Raw genomic sequence first — 13,900 nt, 5'->3', positions numbered from 1 at the left:
AAAATCATTGCTGTTACCTTTTTTATGTTCGGGTCAAATCAACCTGCATACTGCATAGACCTCACTATTAACATCATTTATCGCATGATATGGTTTATACAATTGGGTAAGGATCCACTGACTCATATTATTTACTTGTATTTCTTTTGATCCTTTTTGTATACTTTCGGTAATTATACTTCACACCTTTTTAGTCATAGAGGAAACCCAATTTTATTACAATTCTGTACAAACTAATTGTATTACAATTTAGCCTTTGACATTCTACCCATTTCTCCACCCACCACACCTACTCTTTCATTCTTACATTAGAATAAAAACATCTCAAATAATGAAGAGAAATCAAAGCAAACAAAGCAAAATAGGAAATCCAAAGGAAAAATCACAAGGAATACATCCATAAGCTGAGTCACATACAGAGAAAAGTGATCAGAAACCATAATATATGAGCAAAATATCAGTAGGGTAAAAAAAAAAATACTCAAAGCATTGTGAGGCGCAAAAATCTCATTGAGTTCATTTTGTGCTCGCCATCAGGGCCATGGAGTCTGCTTTATATGTCCTGGTCTCTATGTCCGGTGGTACTCCATTGGAGAAAACTAGTCTTTGCTTTGAGAGAGTTAATCAGGGAAGGTAGTTTCTGGGTTATAGATAGGGGGTTGTGTCCGCCTCCCCTTGCAGTGCCAGGACCCCATCTGGCTTAGAGCTGTGCACGTCCTGGGCATGTTGACACAGTCTCTATGACTTGATTTCTGCACCAGTCCTGTTGTGGCTAGAAGGCCTTGTCTCCTTGGTGTCTTCCATTTCCATTGGCTCTTACAGTCTTTCCACCTCCTCTTCCATAGGGTTCCCTGAGCCCTGAAGGGAGGGATTGGATGGAGACATCTCAGTTAGGACTGAGTGCTCCAAGGTGAGAGGGAATAACTTTAAAAATAGCAAATGCAAGCAAATGAGACCTTCCTACACTAATTGGTTTTGAAAACAGAGGCAACCACTGCTATCCTCAGCACATTAATGAGCGAGGGCACAAAGCAAAAAGGTGGTTTGAAAATATGACACAGGGCTCTCACTGGCCTTGCCTCAATTTCTCCATCATTCAGATGTCCTGTAGCTTTCATAACCAAAAAATTACTGCATGTGTACTATTATTATTATTCACTCATTTGTTCATACTCATGATTACCTCATGGACTCTGTTTTAATCATTAGCCAAAAAGTAACATACTTAAACATTGTCATTCTTTATTTCTTAAATTTTGTGGTACTGAGAATAGGACCCAAGGCCTCAACATCCAAGCAATTGCTCTACCACTGAACTATCAACTATTACTGTCCCCATGTCATACTTAATTGGTTTAAGTGATTTTAATCTAAGTTGATAGATTGTCTTCCTTCCTGTCATATTTATAACTGAATAATGTCTAACTGATGATATTTACATGTTAATTGACCCTTTTACTAACTTTCACAATAGAATCAAAACCTATCAACATCAAAATCAATGACACGACCCATGGATCTTTTCACCATCTAACTATAGGACTATTACCAGCAGAGGTGGTAACTCAAGTTACTTTGCTTTGGATTTTTGAGTCTAAGGTGTGTGGTATTTACTGTGCATAAATTGTAGGTAGTGGTGACCAGATATTTTAATTAACTAAAGTCAAACTTTGTACAATACTATATGAGATCACATATTTATGATTGGTTACAACTGTCTTTTCCTGATTATTGTAAGCACATCACAACTCTACTGTAATTATCGCTCACAGGTGTAGCTGTGACCTTAGCAACACAGTCAACCTTAGAGCTGAGGATGACTCAGGGTCCATCCACGATCTGGAGTTGGCCTTTCTGAGAAGTACAGAACAGACAAGAAAGGACTGGGATGCTGTTCAGTGGTCATTTAATGTACTTTCCAACTATTCAGCCATGTTTGCCTTCTCGTAAAAACGGAAAAATACTCAATTTTATGCTAACTCACAATAAGAATAGTGCCCATTACCTTTATAAGCATATCATCAGACAAAAGGAATATATTGGCACTATTACTAAAAAAACACTTCCAAAATATAGTAGTAATTACCTCCATTTTATTCTATAATTTTTAACAATACTATAAAGCTCTCTTATTTGTATTTTTAATCTTCTGACTCTATTGATTCTTCATGGATATATTTGCAATATAAGCATAATTCAGTAATACTGTGAGCAACGATATAATGCTGCCTCTATTCTCTATCTGTGTAAAGGAACACTTCTAAGAGCCAGTGTGGACTTCTGAGTACCAGAACTGCAAACACAGTGGTCATCACTGATACAAGATAGGTCCATTTTCGTTAACTTATACATTTGTTTATTAATTAATCTGCCATTTTACTGATAACACTTAGGTGACTATGAATCACTAGGAGTTAAGAACAAGATCCTTAAGTCATCTACAATGCCTTTAAATACTTTGATAAGATCTTTTTTCTTTGTTCTAAATTTTGTAAGCACTGATTAATGAGTATAATATTTGATTGCTATTCTTATTTCTCAGTCAACCATAGTTGGTCTTAGTGGATTCTGGATGGTGCTTTTACCAATAGAAGAAACTTAAAATCCCTTTCAAGTAAGGCCAGGGGCTTGACAGTACTCACGTTGATCTCAGTGTTCCTGACACACAGAGTAGGAGGAAACTGTGGACTTGGTAATCAGAAAGCATCTACGCTGACAACACACATAAGAAAAATGTCAACAATTTATATTATATCCATTTATTCTTTCATTTCCCCTCCATGTTCTTAGTCACTTGGGTGGGAACTAAAATGTCTTACTTTGATTGACGTCATAAAACAGTAATAAATGCTCTGAACAAGGAAAGGACTCCATATACATTAAAATTCAGTAAATGCATTGTCCTTAGTTAGCAATACCATTAAGCCACTCATTTCTAAGTATGTATCATGGTGTCCATGCTTATTAGCATTTCTCAATTGGCATGATTCTCATGCTAAATGATACAGACCTGCTTTATCTTTATTTATATATTTCCATAACGGGTCTTTCATTGACCCATTTTTTTAATGAAAACTTAAAAATGTAAAATGTAAAAGACAACACCTAAGCATGTCTCAAAGGTATGACTAGACTCAGAGCATGCACACTAGATGCCATGAGGTGTGGAACTCAGACTCCAGACCAGTTGTCATGATCCATGCCTCATACCCAATAAGATGCATCACTCATCCAACCCTGGCCTCCAGTTTCTCTGATGAGCTTATATTGTTGTTGTTTATTAACTGATCATTCATTCACTAATAAAAATTACATAATTTAAAAATAATTTACATCTATATGTAAGTTCCTTTGCCTTGTGTTTTTATGTCTCCTGACCTCAATCTTACATTTAAAATATTAATTAGTCAAACAAGCATTTCATGGCCACATTATCCTTTGTTGTTCCGTGTTTGCTTTGTACTATTCTGAATTTTGTGGTTTTCTATTGTTGTTATTTGCTTAAACAAATAGGGAGGTAGAGGTAGGTAGAGTTGGAGGGGTGTGGCAGTGGGAGGAGCCTGGAGGATCTGACATGAAGAAGGCATTATGACACACATGCCATATTAACCATGTGGTCATGGTTGCTCTTCTGAGATGACAAGTACTTAAAAGGAACCCAGAAGAAAACATGAACACTGGCTGTACTCACACAGCATCTGTTCTATGAGCAGAGATAAGATCAGGAGCCTCGTGACCAAGGGAGAGTATGGAAATCAGCTTGGTGGGATTCATTCTGACTGTATAAAGCAAAGGAGATCATAAAAAGATTGGCATTATGCTTCCTTATCATTGTATCTTTCTTCTAATCGCCAAAATATGTTACACAACTATCTATCCTTTTTTGATAGAACACAGTCTCATGGCTATGATTCTACTAAGTACACTGAATAAATTTTAAAATGTGGCACCCTCACTGATCATGTCTGATGGAATAATGTGTTTGGGATATAGTTTTAGCACTCTCGCCGCAAATTATGACTGCAAAATGTCCTATAATTTATATTTTTTAGCTTTTATGTAATTGTAGGGGTGGACTACTCTTAACATCTGTCACGGAGATGACAGGAATATTATACGTATTTTATGATGTGGACCTCAGACTCCCAGACCTGTAGTCACGATCCACGACACATACGGCATCAGTGGTCATCATAGATCCAGCATCAGGCTTCCGCCCCTCTATTAATTTATGCGGTTTTATTGAGAAACTGATTGTTAGTATTATTTCGACATTTACGAATCATGGGACTCTATGTCAGAGCTCCACAGGATTGACTGTTGTTACACATTCTTAACCTGGCAGAACTTTGTATTTCATACCTATGCCGCATTAACGTTGGTCCGGAGCCGGGCTTCCCAGATCAGCAACGCAGGGAGCAGCCTGCCACCGTAACCCAACCGATGTAAGAATGCTGGCAGTACTCACACTGTGTCTATATTACATTGTGAACTCAGGAACAATGGAGAATGTGGGATTCATCTTGGGGATTTTCATTCTGAGAGTATAAAGCAGAAGGGATTAGAGCAAGTTTGGGTTCTGTGTTTGGTTATATTAGGATTCTTAATGTTGAGTTACATCTTATGTGGAAAATATCCTAACAATTTATTTTTGTTTATCTCTTAGCTGCTGCCAGGATCATGCCATTGTGCTAGATATTTTATGTGGACTTCAGACATCCATACTCAAGATCCAACTCAAGATCCATGAATCACATGTCAGCAGAGGTCATCACAGACTACCCCCTCTTTATTAATTAGGCATGATTACTGAACAATTGATTGCTAAACTTCATGTTTCACCAACATTTCCCATCTTTTGCCTGCTCTAGGGTCCGTTTTCTTTCTACTGAGATGCCTCATATAGTCTAGGTATGAGAGTTTGTGTGTGGTCTTATTGTAACCATGTTACATTGATATATATCAGGGAGGCCTGTTCTTCTCTGAAGAAAAATGAAGGGGGACTAAATCTAGGGGAGAGGGGAGGAATAGGAGAGGGGTGGCAACTGTGGTAAGGGTGTAATGTAGGAGAGAAGAATAGAAATAAAATAATAAAAACAAAAGAATTTGGCCATGGATGCTCTAGACAACAAGTAGGGTTTCACTAATAATCAGACTATATCTAGTACATTTTTGGAATGAAGCCTTAATTGAGAAATGACTTACTGAAACAATATTTATGTATTATATATAATTGTAAGAATAGAAAATGACTCAAGTCAGCTCCTATGTTCTATAGTCATGATCCACAACTCATACGGCACCAGTGGTCATCAGAGATCCAACATCCTCCTTCCTCTCTATTAATTTCTTGATGTATATTGAGCAACTGACCAATTGTGATATTAAAATAATTATGAGGCATAAAAATTAAAAAAAAAACCCACAAGATTTTTTTAGTATAATTCAGAGATCTATAGGTTATTAGCCCTGTGGAATATTTTTTCCTTACACACTATTAAATTAGTCCTTAAATGATATACTGCCATAAATATGCCAGATGCCATATTTATTTTCTGGATGAGGTAGCTCCTCCAGATGATGAAAATTTTAACAATACTGTAAATAGGTATGAGTGGTGAAAACAAAAAAAAAAAAAAAGAAAGAAAGGAAAGCAAAAAAAGACAAAATGACTGTACTCACTCTGTGTTCCTATGAATACAAACAGTGGATCACAAAGGTCGTGGTGGAGAATGCGGGAAACAAGCTTGGGAATATCCATTCTGACAGTATAAAGAAGAAGAGAATATGCAAAGATTGGCATTCTGTTTATTTGTCCATACTTTTCCATGCTTGAAATTACCCCTCTCTTATCACTCACCTAAGTGTATAACAAACTAGGCTATGTCCTTTTTGAGAAACCCAGCAGCCATGGCTCTGACCCTACCAATGTGAGTTGGTGTGGCAAGGCATCCTCAGGCATCAAGTACGAATGAGCTACTGCTTGGTGTATATTTTTACTGTTGTAGAAGTGAGCTACTCTTAATATCTGTCACTGAGATGATGGGGATATTCTAGGTATTATATGATGAGGACCTCAGACTCTGAGACCTGTAGTCATGTTCCACGACTCATACTGCACCACTGGTCATCACAGATCCAACATCAACCCTCCTCTATTATTTTATGCACGTTTACTGAGCAAATGACTACTTGTAATACTGTGATATTATTACTCATAAGTATATCAGGAAAAGGTCTATGAATATACTGAAAACTCAGATTATTTTGACACAATGAGGGTCATTGCAAATTCTTTATCTGACAATTGCATGGTGCTTCTCGGACACGCCACATTTAACCTTTGGCTGCTTTTCTAGGGTGGTATTGGTGTTCCTTCATCAATACAGGAACAGCCATTGAAAGCAACACAAACCAGCACAAAAACACTGAATGTACTTACACTGTGTCAGTATAACGAACCCTAAGAGCTGATCACGAAGCCCACAAGCAAGAGAGAGTGGGGAAATCATCCCGGGGGGGGGAACCCATCCTGAGAGTACAAAGAAGAGAGAATACGGAATGACTGACATTCTGGTCACTCATCCATGTACTCTGCTTACCTGCCTCACTCTTGTCAGTATGAATGACACTATGAGAAAATATAACACTAAACACAGCTGTGACCCAATCAATAATATTAGTTATAAATTCTCTTTATATGGCATGCTCCATCATACTGTCTGAAGGAATGATTGATTTTTTTTTATTGATCATTAGTACACTTTCTGTGTAGTTACATCTTAGTTGGAAAAAACACATTAACATTTAAAAAAATTTTATCTTCATCCAATGATAGAAGTAGATGATCCCTCACATTTCCTGGTCACACTGACTACCTTATTCACAACAACTTATTAATTTAGCAAGGTTGTGTTAAACACTGTGTTTCATTCGCCTGATATATTAACCTTTGGCCATAGGTGCAAAACCAGATGACAATTCGGTTTTATCAATAATGTGACCAGTTTTTAAAAGTAACTCCCAGCAAGACACGAAAACTGACTATACTCACCCAGTATGAAGAAGAACAGGTCACAAAGCTCACGAGCCAGAAAGAATGTGTGTGCTAGGTTGGAAATTTCAACTCTGGAAGTACAAAGCAACAGATAATATAGAAAGATTGACATTCTGTTTACTTATCCATGCATTCTGCCTTTCTCTATCATCCTTCTCTACTTATCACTCATAGAAGTTTATAATATATTATTGAACTCTTTTTAAGAAAACAGTGATGGCTGTGACTCTACCAAGAACACTGTGTGTAATTTGTAATTCATGTGACATGCGAGTAATAAAGTCTGAATGAACTACAAAGTTTGGTAATACTTTTCAGACTCCCAGACCTGCAGTCAGCATCCACTACTCATACAGCACCAACAGTCATCAGATATCCAGCATCAGCCCTCCCCTCTATTAATTTATGCATATTCATGGAATTCCTTAATCATCCTGCCCGGTCACTCTTTGACTTCTGTTTGCAATATGCTTGTTGTATACAGCAATATGGATTAATTGGTAAATATCTTAGCAAATTATTTCCATTGTACTTATATTTTTATCTAATTTTAAAAGGACAATAAAACTTGTATCCACTGGTAGAATGATGGGTATAAGTTAGGTATTTTATGATGGAGACCTCAAACTCTCAGACCAGTACACATGGTCCACGGCTCATACGGTAAAGGTGGTCATCACAGAGGCAGCATCAACCCTCCTCCTCTCCATTAACTTATGAATGTTTATTGAGCCACTTATCAGTACCACAAAAATAAAAGCAAAGATCTCCGTACATAGGTAAAGCCCTGGAAATTATTTTGCTCTGTTGTGAACTTCTATTGCTACACATTTTTTTTTAATTTGAGAAAACATTTAGTGTGGTACTTCAAATACATGCTATACTAACTATGAGGCCATAACTACTCTTCTAGATGACTGCAAGAGATTCTTTAAAACAATGAACAGGATTCAAAGATATGCACACTGAGAATGCTGGTACCATATCTATCCTATGAACAGAAGCAGGGGATCACAACGATCATGACCAAGGGAGAACATGTAAAAATCATCACTGGGGTAGTCATTCTCAGAGGCCAAAGCAGAGTGGAAGATAAAAAGATTTGCATTCTGTATATTAATCATAAAATCTCCATGCATCAAATCATCCCTCTTCTTATACTCATCAGAATATATAATCCACTATTTTGAGTTGTTTTGAGAAAACAAATAGCTGCGGCTCTGACGCTTCCTATAATTTTACTGATTTCGCATGGAATTCTCAGCCATAAAGTTTGAATCAATTTTTGCTGCTAGATATATGCTTTACTACTTTTTGTGCAATTACAGTTGACTCTTTATTTTATTTTAGGCTTTTCAAAACAGGGTTTCTCTGTGTAGCCCTGTTTGTCCTGAAATTAACTCTGTAGACCATCCTGGCCTTGAACTCAGAAGTCCACCTGCCTCTGCCTCATGAATGCTGCAACTAAAGACATGTACTACCATGCCTGGTCAGATATTTTTTGATATGTAAAAGTAGATTATTCTTAAGATCATGAGTACACATGGACCTCTGTGTCTCCCAGAGCTACAATCATGGTGCAGGAATCATATGCCAATATTGGTCTTCATTTATTCAACAGTAGACCTCTTGTTTTGTATTAATTCACATATATTTATTGAGCAATCAATCACTCATATTATTGAGATGATTATGAATCAGAAAACTCTAAGGAAAAGATCTTTAAGTATACTTCAAAGCTCCTTGGGAACTTTCAACATGATGAGTATCTCTTTATTACACTTTCTTAATTTGACAAATTCCTTAAACATTAGATTCCATACACAAGCTCATTTAATCCTTTGTCATGGGTACTCCTCCAGAATGGTAAGGAGCATTGGTGTTCCTTCATCAATACAGGAACAGCCATTAAAAGCAACACAAACCAGCACAAAAACACGTGATACAGACACTGTGTCTGTATCACGAAGCCCACACACAAGGGACAGTGTGGAAATCCTCATGAGGGGGAAACCCATCCTGAGAGTACAAAGCAGAAGAGAATAAAAAAGACTGCCATGCTGGCCAATCATCCATGCACCCTATATCTGCCTCACCCCTATCTTCTCACTCTACTATGTATGTGTGACATTATCATGTGTTCTGCTTGGAAAAGCAAACATTACACACGTCTATGATCCCAAACACAACATTGCCTGTAATTTTACTTCATAAGGCTTTCTCAATCATTCACTCAAAATGAACCATTGTATTTTGTATATATACTAGCAGTCACATGTTTGGAATTTACATTTGAATTAGAAAGTACCTTGACAGTTTATTTTGTTTATGTTTGTACCCACAATGATTGAAGGAAACTATCACTCCTATCATCTACCAGGGTCAGGGGTATAAGCTGGATACTTTCTGAGGGGGACCTCAGTCTCCCAGACCTGTAGTCATGATCCACAGCTCATACGGCACCACGGGTCATCACAGATCCAACATCAGACCTCCTCCTCTCTATTGATTTATACATGTTTATTCAGTGATGATAGGTCACTGAGGTAATTATGAATCACAAAAATTTAAAGAAAGGATCCTTGAGTATAGTTTAGACCTATACAGGAACATTTGTCACACTCAGAATCTTTTTGTCACACATTATTAACTGAGCACAGTTTTGTGAAACATTGTGTTTTATCTACCTGTGATGGTCACCATTTGGCCATCCTTGCTTTTCTAGAGAGCGATTATGTCATTAGCACAGAGAGCAATTTTAGAAGCAACTGAAACCAATACAGGACCACTGACTATACTCACTCGGTTTCTAGTCTGTGAACATAAGTGGCAGATCACGAAGCTCTCAACAAAAGGACAACTTAGAAAATCAGCTGGCGGGAATCCATTCTGAGAGTGCAAAGCAGAAGAGAATATTCAAAGGTTGACATTCTGTCTGCTCATCCAGGCACTGTGCTTCCCTGTGCTAGCCCCTCTTCTCATCACTCATGTAAGTGTTCAGTACTGTATGATGTGTTCTTCCTAGGAAAACGAATGGCCATGGGCGTGGCTGCACCCAGAATATTGCCAAGGATTTTAGTTTACACATTATCCTACATCAAGAATATGAATGGACTTCTATGCTTGGCATAGATACTTAGTATTTTGCTGTGAAGTTATGATTTGAATTTGGAAAGGCTTAATTTAATTTGTATTTGATCCAATTTTATAATTATTCTGTTGCTAACTTGTGTCCATCAGATCATATGTGTGTGCTATTTTATGATGAGGACCTCAGACTCTGAGACCTGTAGTCATGTTCCACGACTCATACTGCACCACTGGTCATCACAGATCCAACATCAGCCCTGCACTTCTTTATTATTTTACGTATTTTGCTAAGCAGGCCCCATCCATACAGAACCAGCCCTTCAGACTCTAAATCAACACAACAACACTGACTGTACTCACACTGTATATACATATTGTGAACCCAAGTGCTGATCACAAAGCACAGGACCAATGGAGAATGTGCAAATCACATGGGGGTATCCATCCTGAAGAGTACAAAGAAGATGAGATTACAGCGAGTGACGCTGTGTTTAGTCATCTGTGCATTCAATCTGCTTTATCTCGCTTCTTTCCTCAGCCCTCCTCTAAGTGTGGTTCATACTACCATGTGTTCTTGAGAATTCAAATGGCTGTTGTTCTGATGCAAAGGAGCATGCGCTTTAATTATTGTTTGCAAGGCACCATCAATATTGCTATCAGAATAAACTTGACTTTGGTTTACTATATGTATTACTCTGGCCTGTGGAGATACTTCTCAATTACTAAAAGCTCTACCAATTTGCTTGTTGAGTGATGTATTATTAGAAATATTGAAATAACTATGATCCTCAAAAACCCAAAGACAAGATTCTTAGGGTAATTCAGCCCTTTACAGGATCTATTTAGTATTTCGTTAATCATACATTCATAATTTGGGAAAACATTGTTAAACATTTTCTTTCATATAGATACCACATTTACTGCTTGGACAAGGTTGATTGCTCTTCCAGTTGAATAACAAGAGAGTTATCAATAAAATAAATTATCTGTGGAAGTATCCCAAACAAAGGCATGCATATTGGCTACACTCAGGTCTCTATGGAAATACAGAGTGGCTCAGAAAGCCCATGACCAAGAAGGCAAGAATTGGGTGGGGTATACAGTCTAAAAAGAAGAAAGCAGCAGAGACTATAAAAAGATTGATGTTCTGTCTTCTTACCTCATGATTTCTGCCTGTTGGCCTTTCCTTTCCATTTTATCACTCACCTAAGTATACAATACACTATTATGTGGGGTTTTTTTGTTTTAGAAAGCAAGGCCATTCTCTAAGCATGGTAAGAATACTGCCATTAATTTTAGTTTCTGTAGCCACCTGTGTCATAAAATACGAATGTTTAACACTGTTTGCTATGTATTTTTAGTATTCTTGCTATGGAATAATGTCATGATTGGAAAAAATCTAACTGTTTACCTTGTTTATGTTTTTATCTGATTGTAAAAGCATACTGTTCCTAACATCCATCACTAAGGTCATAAGTATATACTAGATCTTTTATGATGTGGACCTCAGGCTCCCAGAATTAGTCATGATCCATGAATCATACACCACCACTGGTCATCACCGATCCAACATCAGCCCTTCTTCCTAGTAATTTAAAAGTATTTATCATGAAATTGATCACAAATACTATTGAGATAATTATGAATCACAAAAATATAAAAGGATATCTGAGGATACCTCAAAGATCATCAAGATTTTGCCCAAAAAGGCAAAATTTTATATTTGAAACATATTTTGTTAAACCTTTGGCTCCTTTTGGTATTCTCAGATGACAAATAGTTCTTTATCAATACAGAGACAGCCACTAAAAGCTACACAAATGAACAGTGAGCATACTTACACTGTGTCCATATTATCAACTCAAAGACCTGATCATAAAGTTCAAGGCCAGGGAAGGATGGAGAAATCAGCATGGGGATATCCATTCTAAGAGTATAAAGCAGGATGGATTATAAACAGATTGACACTGGATAAACACAATCATGCATTCTGTCTGCTTGCAGGATCCCTCTCCTCTTACTACATTTAAGAATACAATATCACATTTTGAGCGTGTGTGGGTTTTTTTTAAGGTAACAGTAATGGCTCTGACGCTACATAGAATATGGCCTATCATTTTAGTGCATGTGGCATCCTAAATACTCAACTCTGATTGAATTACCATATACCATTGGTACTCTCTTTGTATGGTTATGTCTTGACTAGAAAACGCATTATTGATGACTTTCATGTTATGTTTTATCTAATTGTTAAAGTCAACTATTCTTAACCATCTGTTGCAAAGAGCATTGGTGTATGATACACAACTTCTGATGTGGACCTCAGTCTCCCAGACCTGTAGTCATGATCCACAGCTCATACGGCACCACGGGTCATCACAGATCCAACATCAGACCTCCTCCTCTCTATTGATTTATACATGTTTATTCAGTGATGATAGGTCACTGAGGTAATTATGAATCACAAAAATTTAAAGAAAGGATCCTTGAGTATAGTTTAGACCTATACAGGAACATTTGTCACACTCAGAATCTTTTTGTCACACATTATTAACTGAGCACAGTTTTGTGAAACATTGTGTTTTATCTACCTGTGATGGTCACCATTTGGCCATCCTTGCTTTTCTAGAGAGCGATTATGTCATTAGCACAGAGAGCAATTTTAGAAGCAACTGAAACCAATACAGGACCACTGACTATACTCACTCGGTTTCTAGTCTGTGAACATAAGTGGCAGATCACGAAGCTCTCAACAAAAGGACAACTTAGAAAATCAGCTGGCGGGAATCCATTCTGAGAGTGCAAAGCAGAAGAGAATATTCAAAGGTTGACATTCTGTCTGCTCATCCAGGCACTGTGCTTCCCTGTGCTAGCCCCTCTTCTCATCACTCATGTAAGTGTTCAGTACTGTATGATGTGTTCTTCCTAGGAAAACGAATGGCCATGGGCGTGGCTGCACCCAGAATATTGCCAAGGATTTTAGTTTACACATTATCCTACATCAAGAATATGAATGGACTTCTATGCTTGGCATAGATACTTAGTATTTTGCTGTGAAGTTATGATTTGAATTTGGAAAGGCTTAATTTAATTTGTATTTGATCCAATTTTATAATTATTCTGTTGCTAACTTGTGTCCATCAGATCATATGTGTGTGCTATTTTATGATGAGGACCTCAGACTCTGAGACCTGTAGTCATGTTCCACGACTCATACTGCACCACTGGTCATCACAGATCCAACATCAGCCCTGCACTTCTTTATTATTTTACGTATTTTGCTAAGCAGGCCCCATCCATACAGAACCAGCCCTTCAGACTCTAAATCAACACAACAACACTGACTGTACTCACACTGTATATACATATTGTGAACCCAAGTGCTGATCACAAAGCACAGGACCAATGGAGAATGTGCAAATCACATGGGGGTATCCATCCTGAAGAGTACAAAGAAGATGAGATTACAGCGAGTGACGCTGTGTTTAGTCATCTGTGCATTCAATCTGCTTTATCTCGCTTCTTTCCTCAGCCCTCCTCTAAGTGTGGTTCATACTACCATGTGTTCTTGAGAATTCAAATGGCTGTTGTTCTGATGCAAAGGAGCATGCGCTTTAATTATTGTTTGCAAGGCACCATCAATATTGCTATCAGAATAAACTTGACTTTGGTTTACTATATGTATTACTCTGGCCTGTGGAGATACTTCTCAATTACTAAAAGCTCTACCAATTTGCTTGTTGAGTGATGTAT

The 13,900-nt window shown here is 37.5% G+C and overlaps 1 long non-coding RNA gene, 9 other non-coding genes and 1 pseudogene across 59 annotated transcripts in view; all 11 read right to left on the bottom strand.

Annotated features, from left to right (window-relative positions):
- Positions 1-187: 187 nt before the first annotated feature.
- The window catches only part of LOC110551793 (uncharacterized), a 68,054-nt gene continuing 54,341 nt past the window's right edge, over positions 188-13,900 (bottom strand). For 35 of the 50 annotated variants that reach the window (XR_009593127.1, XR_009593121.1, XR_009593112.1 and 32 more), the window contains 12 exons: positions 13,502-13,587; positions 12,854-12,940; positions 11,989-12,074; positions 10,508-10,593; positions 9,860-9,946; positions 7,055-7,128; positions 6,443-6,532; positions 5,683-5,762; positions 4,363-4,538; positions 3,692-3,779; positions 2,643-2,712; positions 188-858 (listed from right to left, as the gene is read on the bottom strand). This is a non-coding gene — a long non-coding RNA (uncharacterized LOC110551793). Of the gene's footprint in view, positions 859-2,642; positions 2,713-3,691; positions 3,780-4,362; positions 4,539-5,682; positions 5,763-6,442; positions 6,533-7,054; positions 7,129-9,859; positions 9,947-10,507; positions 10,594-11,306; positions 11,354-11,558; positions 11,733-11,988; positions 12,075-12,853; positions 12,941-13,501; positions 13,588-13,900 lie in introns of all 50 variants that reach the window. The other 15 variants (XR_009593118.1, XR_009593119.1, XR_009593116.1 and 12 more) reach the window with 15 other exon arrangements.
- LOC132655543 (small nucleolar RNA SNORD113/SNORD114 family) lies at positions 4,131-4,202 on the bottom strand. Its single transcript, XR_009593337.1, has one exon. It is a non-coding gene; the product is annotated as a small nucleolar RNA SNORD113/SNORD114 family (small nucleolar RNA).
- Positions 5,248-5,323, bottom strand: LOC132655627 (small nucleolar RNA SNORD113/SNORD114 family; annotated as a pseudogene).
- On the bottom strand, positions 6,070-6,141 carry LOC132655555 (small nucleolar RNA SNORD113/SNORD114 family). The gene has a single exon (XR_009593349.1). It is a non-coding gene; the product is annotated as a small nucleolar RNA SNORD113/SNORD114 family (small nucleolar RNA).
- On the bottom strand, positions 7,365-7,436 carry LOC132655625 (small nucleolar RNA SNORD113/SNORD114 family). Its single transcript, XR_009593418.1, has one exon. It is a non-coding gene; the product is annotated as a small nucleolar RNA SNORD113/SNORD114 family (small nucleolar RNA).
- LOC132655631 (small nucleolar RNA SNORD113/SNORD114 family) lies at positions 8,601-8,674 on the bottom strand. Its single transcript, XR_009593421.1, has one exon. It is a non-coding gene; the product is annotated as a small nucleolar RNA SNORD113/SNORD114 family (small nucleolar RNA).
- Positions 9,469-9,540, bottom strand: LOC132655547 (small nucleolar RNA SNORD113/SNORD114 family). Its single transcript, XR_009593341.1, has one exon. It is a non-coding gene; the product is annotated as a small nucleolar RNA SNORD113/SNORD114 family (small nucleolar RNA).
- Positions 10,324-10,395, bottom strand: LOC132655554 (small nucleolar RNA SNORD113/SNORD114 family). Its single transcript, XR_009593348.1, has one exon. It is a non-coding gene; the product is annotated as a small nucleolar RNA SNORD113/SNORD114 family (small nucleolar RNA).
- LOC132655542 (small nucleolar RNA SNORD113/SNORD114 family) lies at positions 11,647-11,716 on the bottom strand. Its single transcript, XR_009593336.1, has one exon. It is a non-coding gene; the product is annotated as a small nucleolar RNA SNORD113/SNORD114 family (small nucleolar RNA).
- Positions 12,463-12,534, bottom strand: LOC132655545 (small nucleolar RNA SNORD113/SNORD114 family). The gene has a single exon (XR_009593339.1). It is a non-coding gene; the product is annotated as a small nucleolar RNA SNORD113/SNORD114 family (small nucleolar RNA).
- On the bottom strand, positions 13,318-13,389 carry LOC132655553 (small nucleolar RNA SNORD113/SNORD114 family). Its single transcript, XR_009593347.1, has one exon. It is a non-coding gene; the product is annotated as a small nucleolar RNA SNORD113/SNORD114 family (small nucleolar RNA).

This window comes from Meriones unguiculatus, chromosome 7, assembly GCF_030254825.1.
Source record: "Meriones unguiculatus strain TT.TT164.6M chromosome 7, Bangor_MerUng_6.1, whole genome shotgun sequence".
Lineage (NCBI taxonomy): Eukaryota > Metazoa > Chordata > Mammalia > Rodentia > Muridae > Meriones > Meriones unguiculatus.
This window is presented reverse-complemented; position numbering and strand designations above follow the sequence as displayed.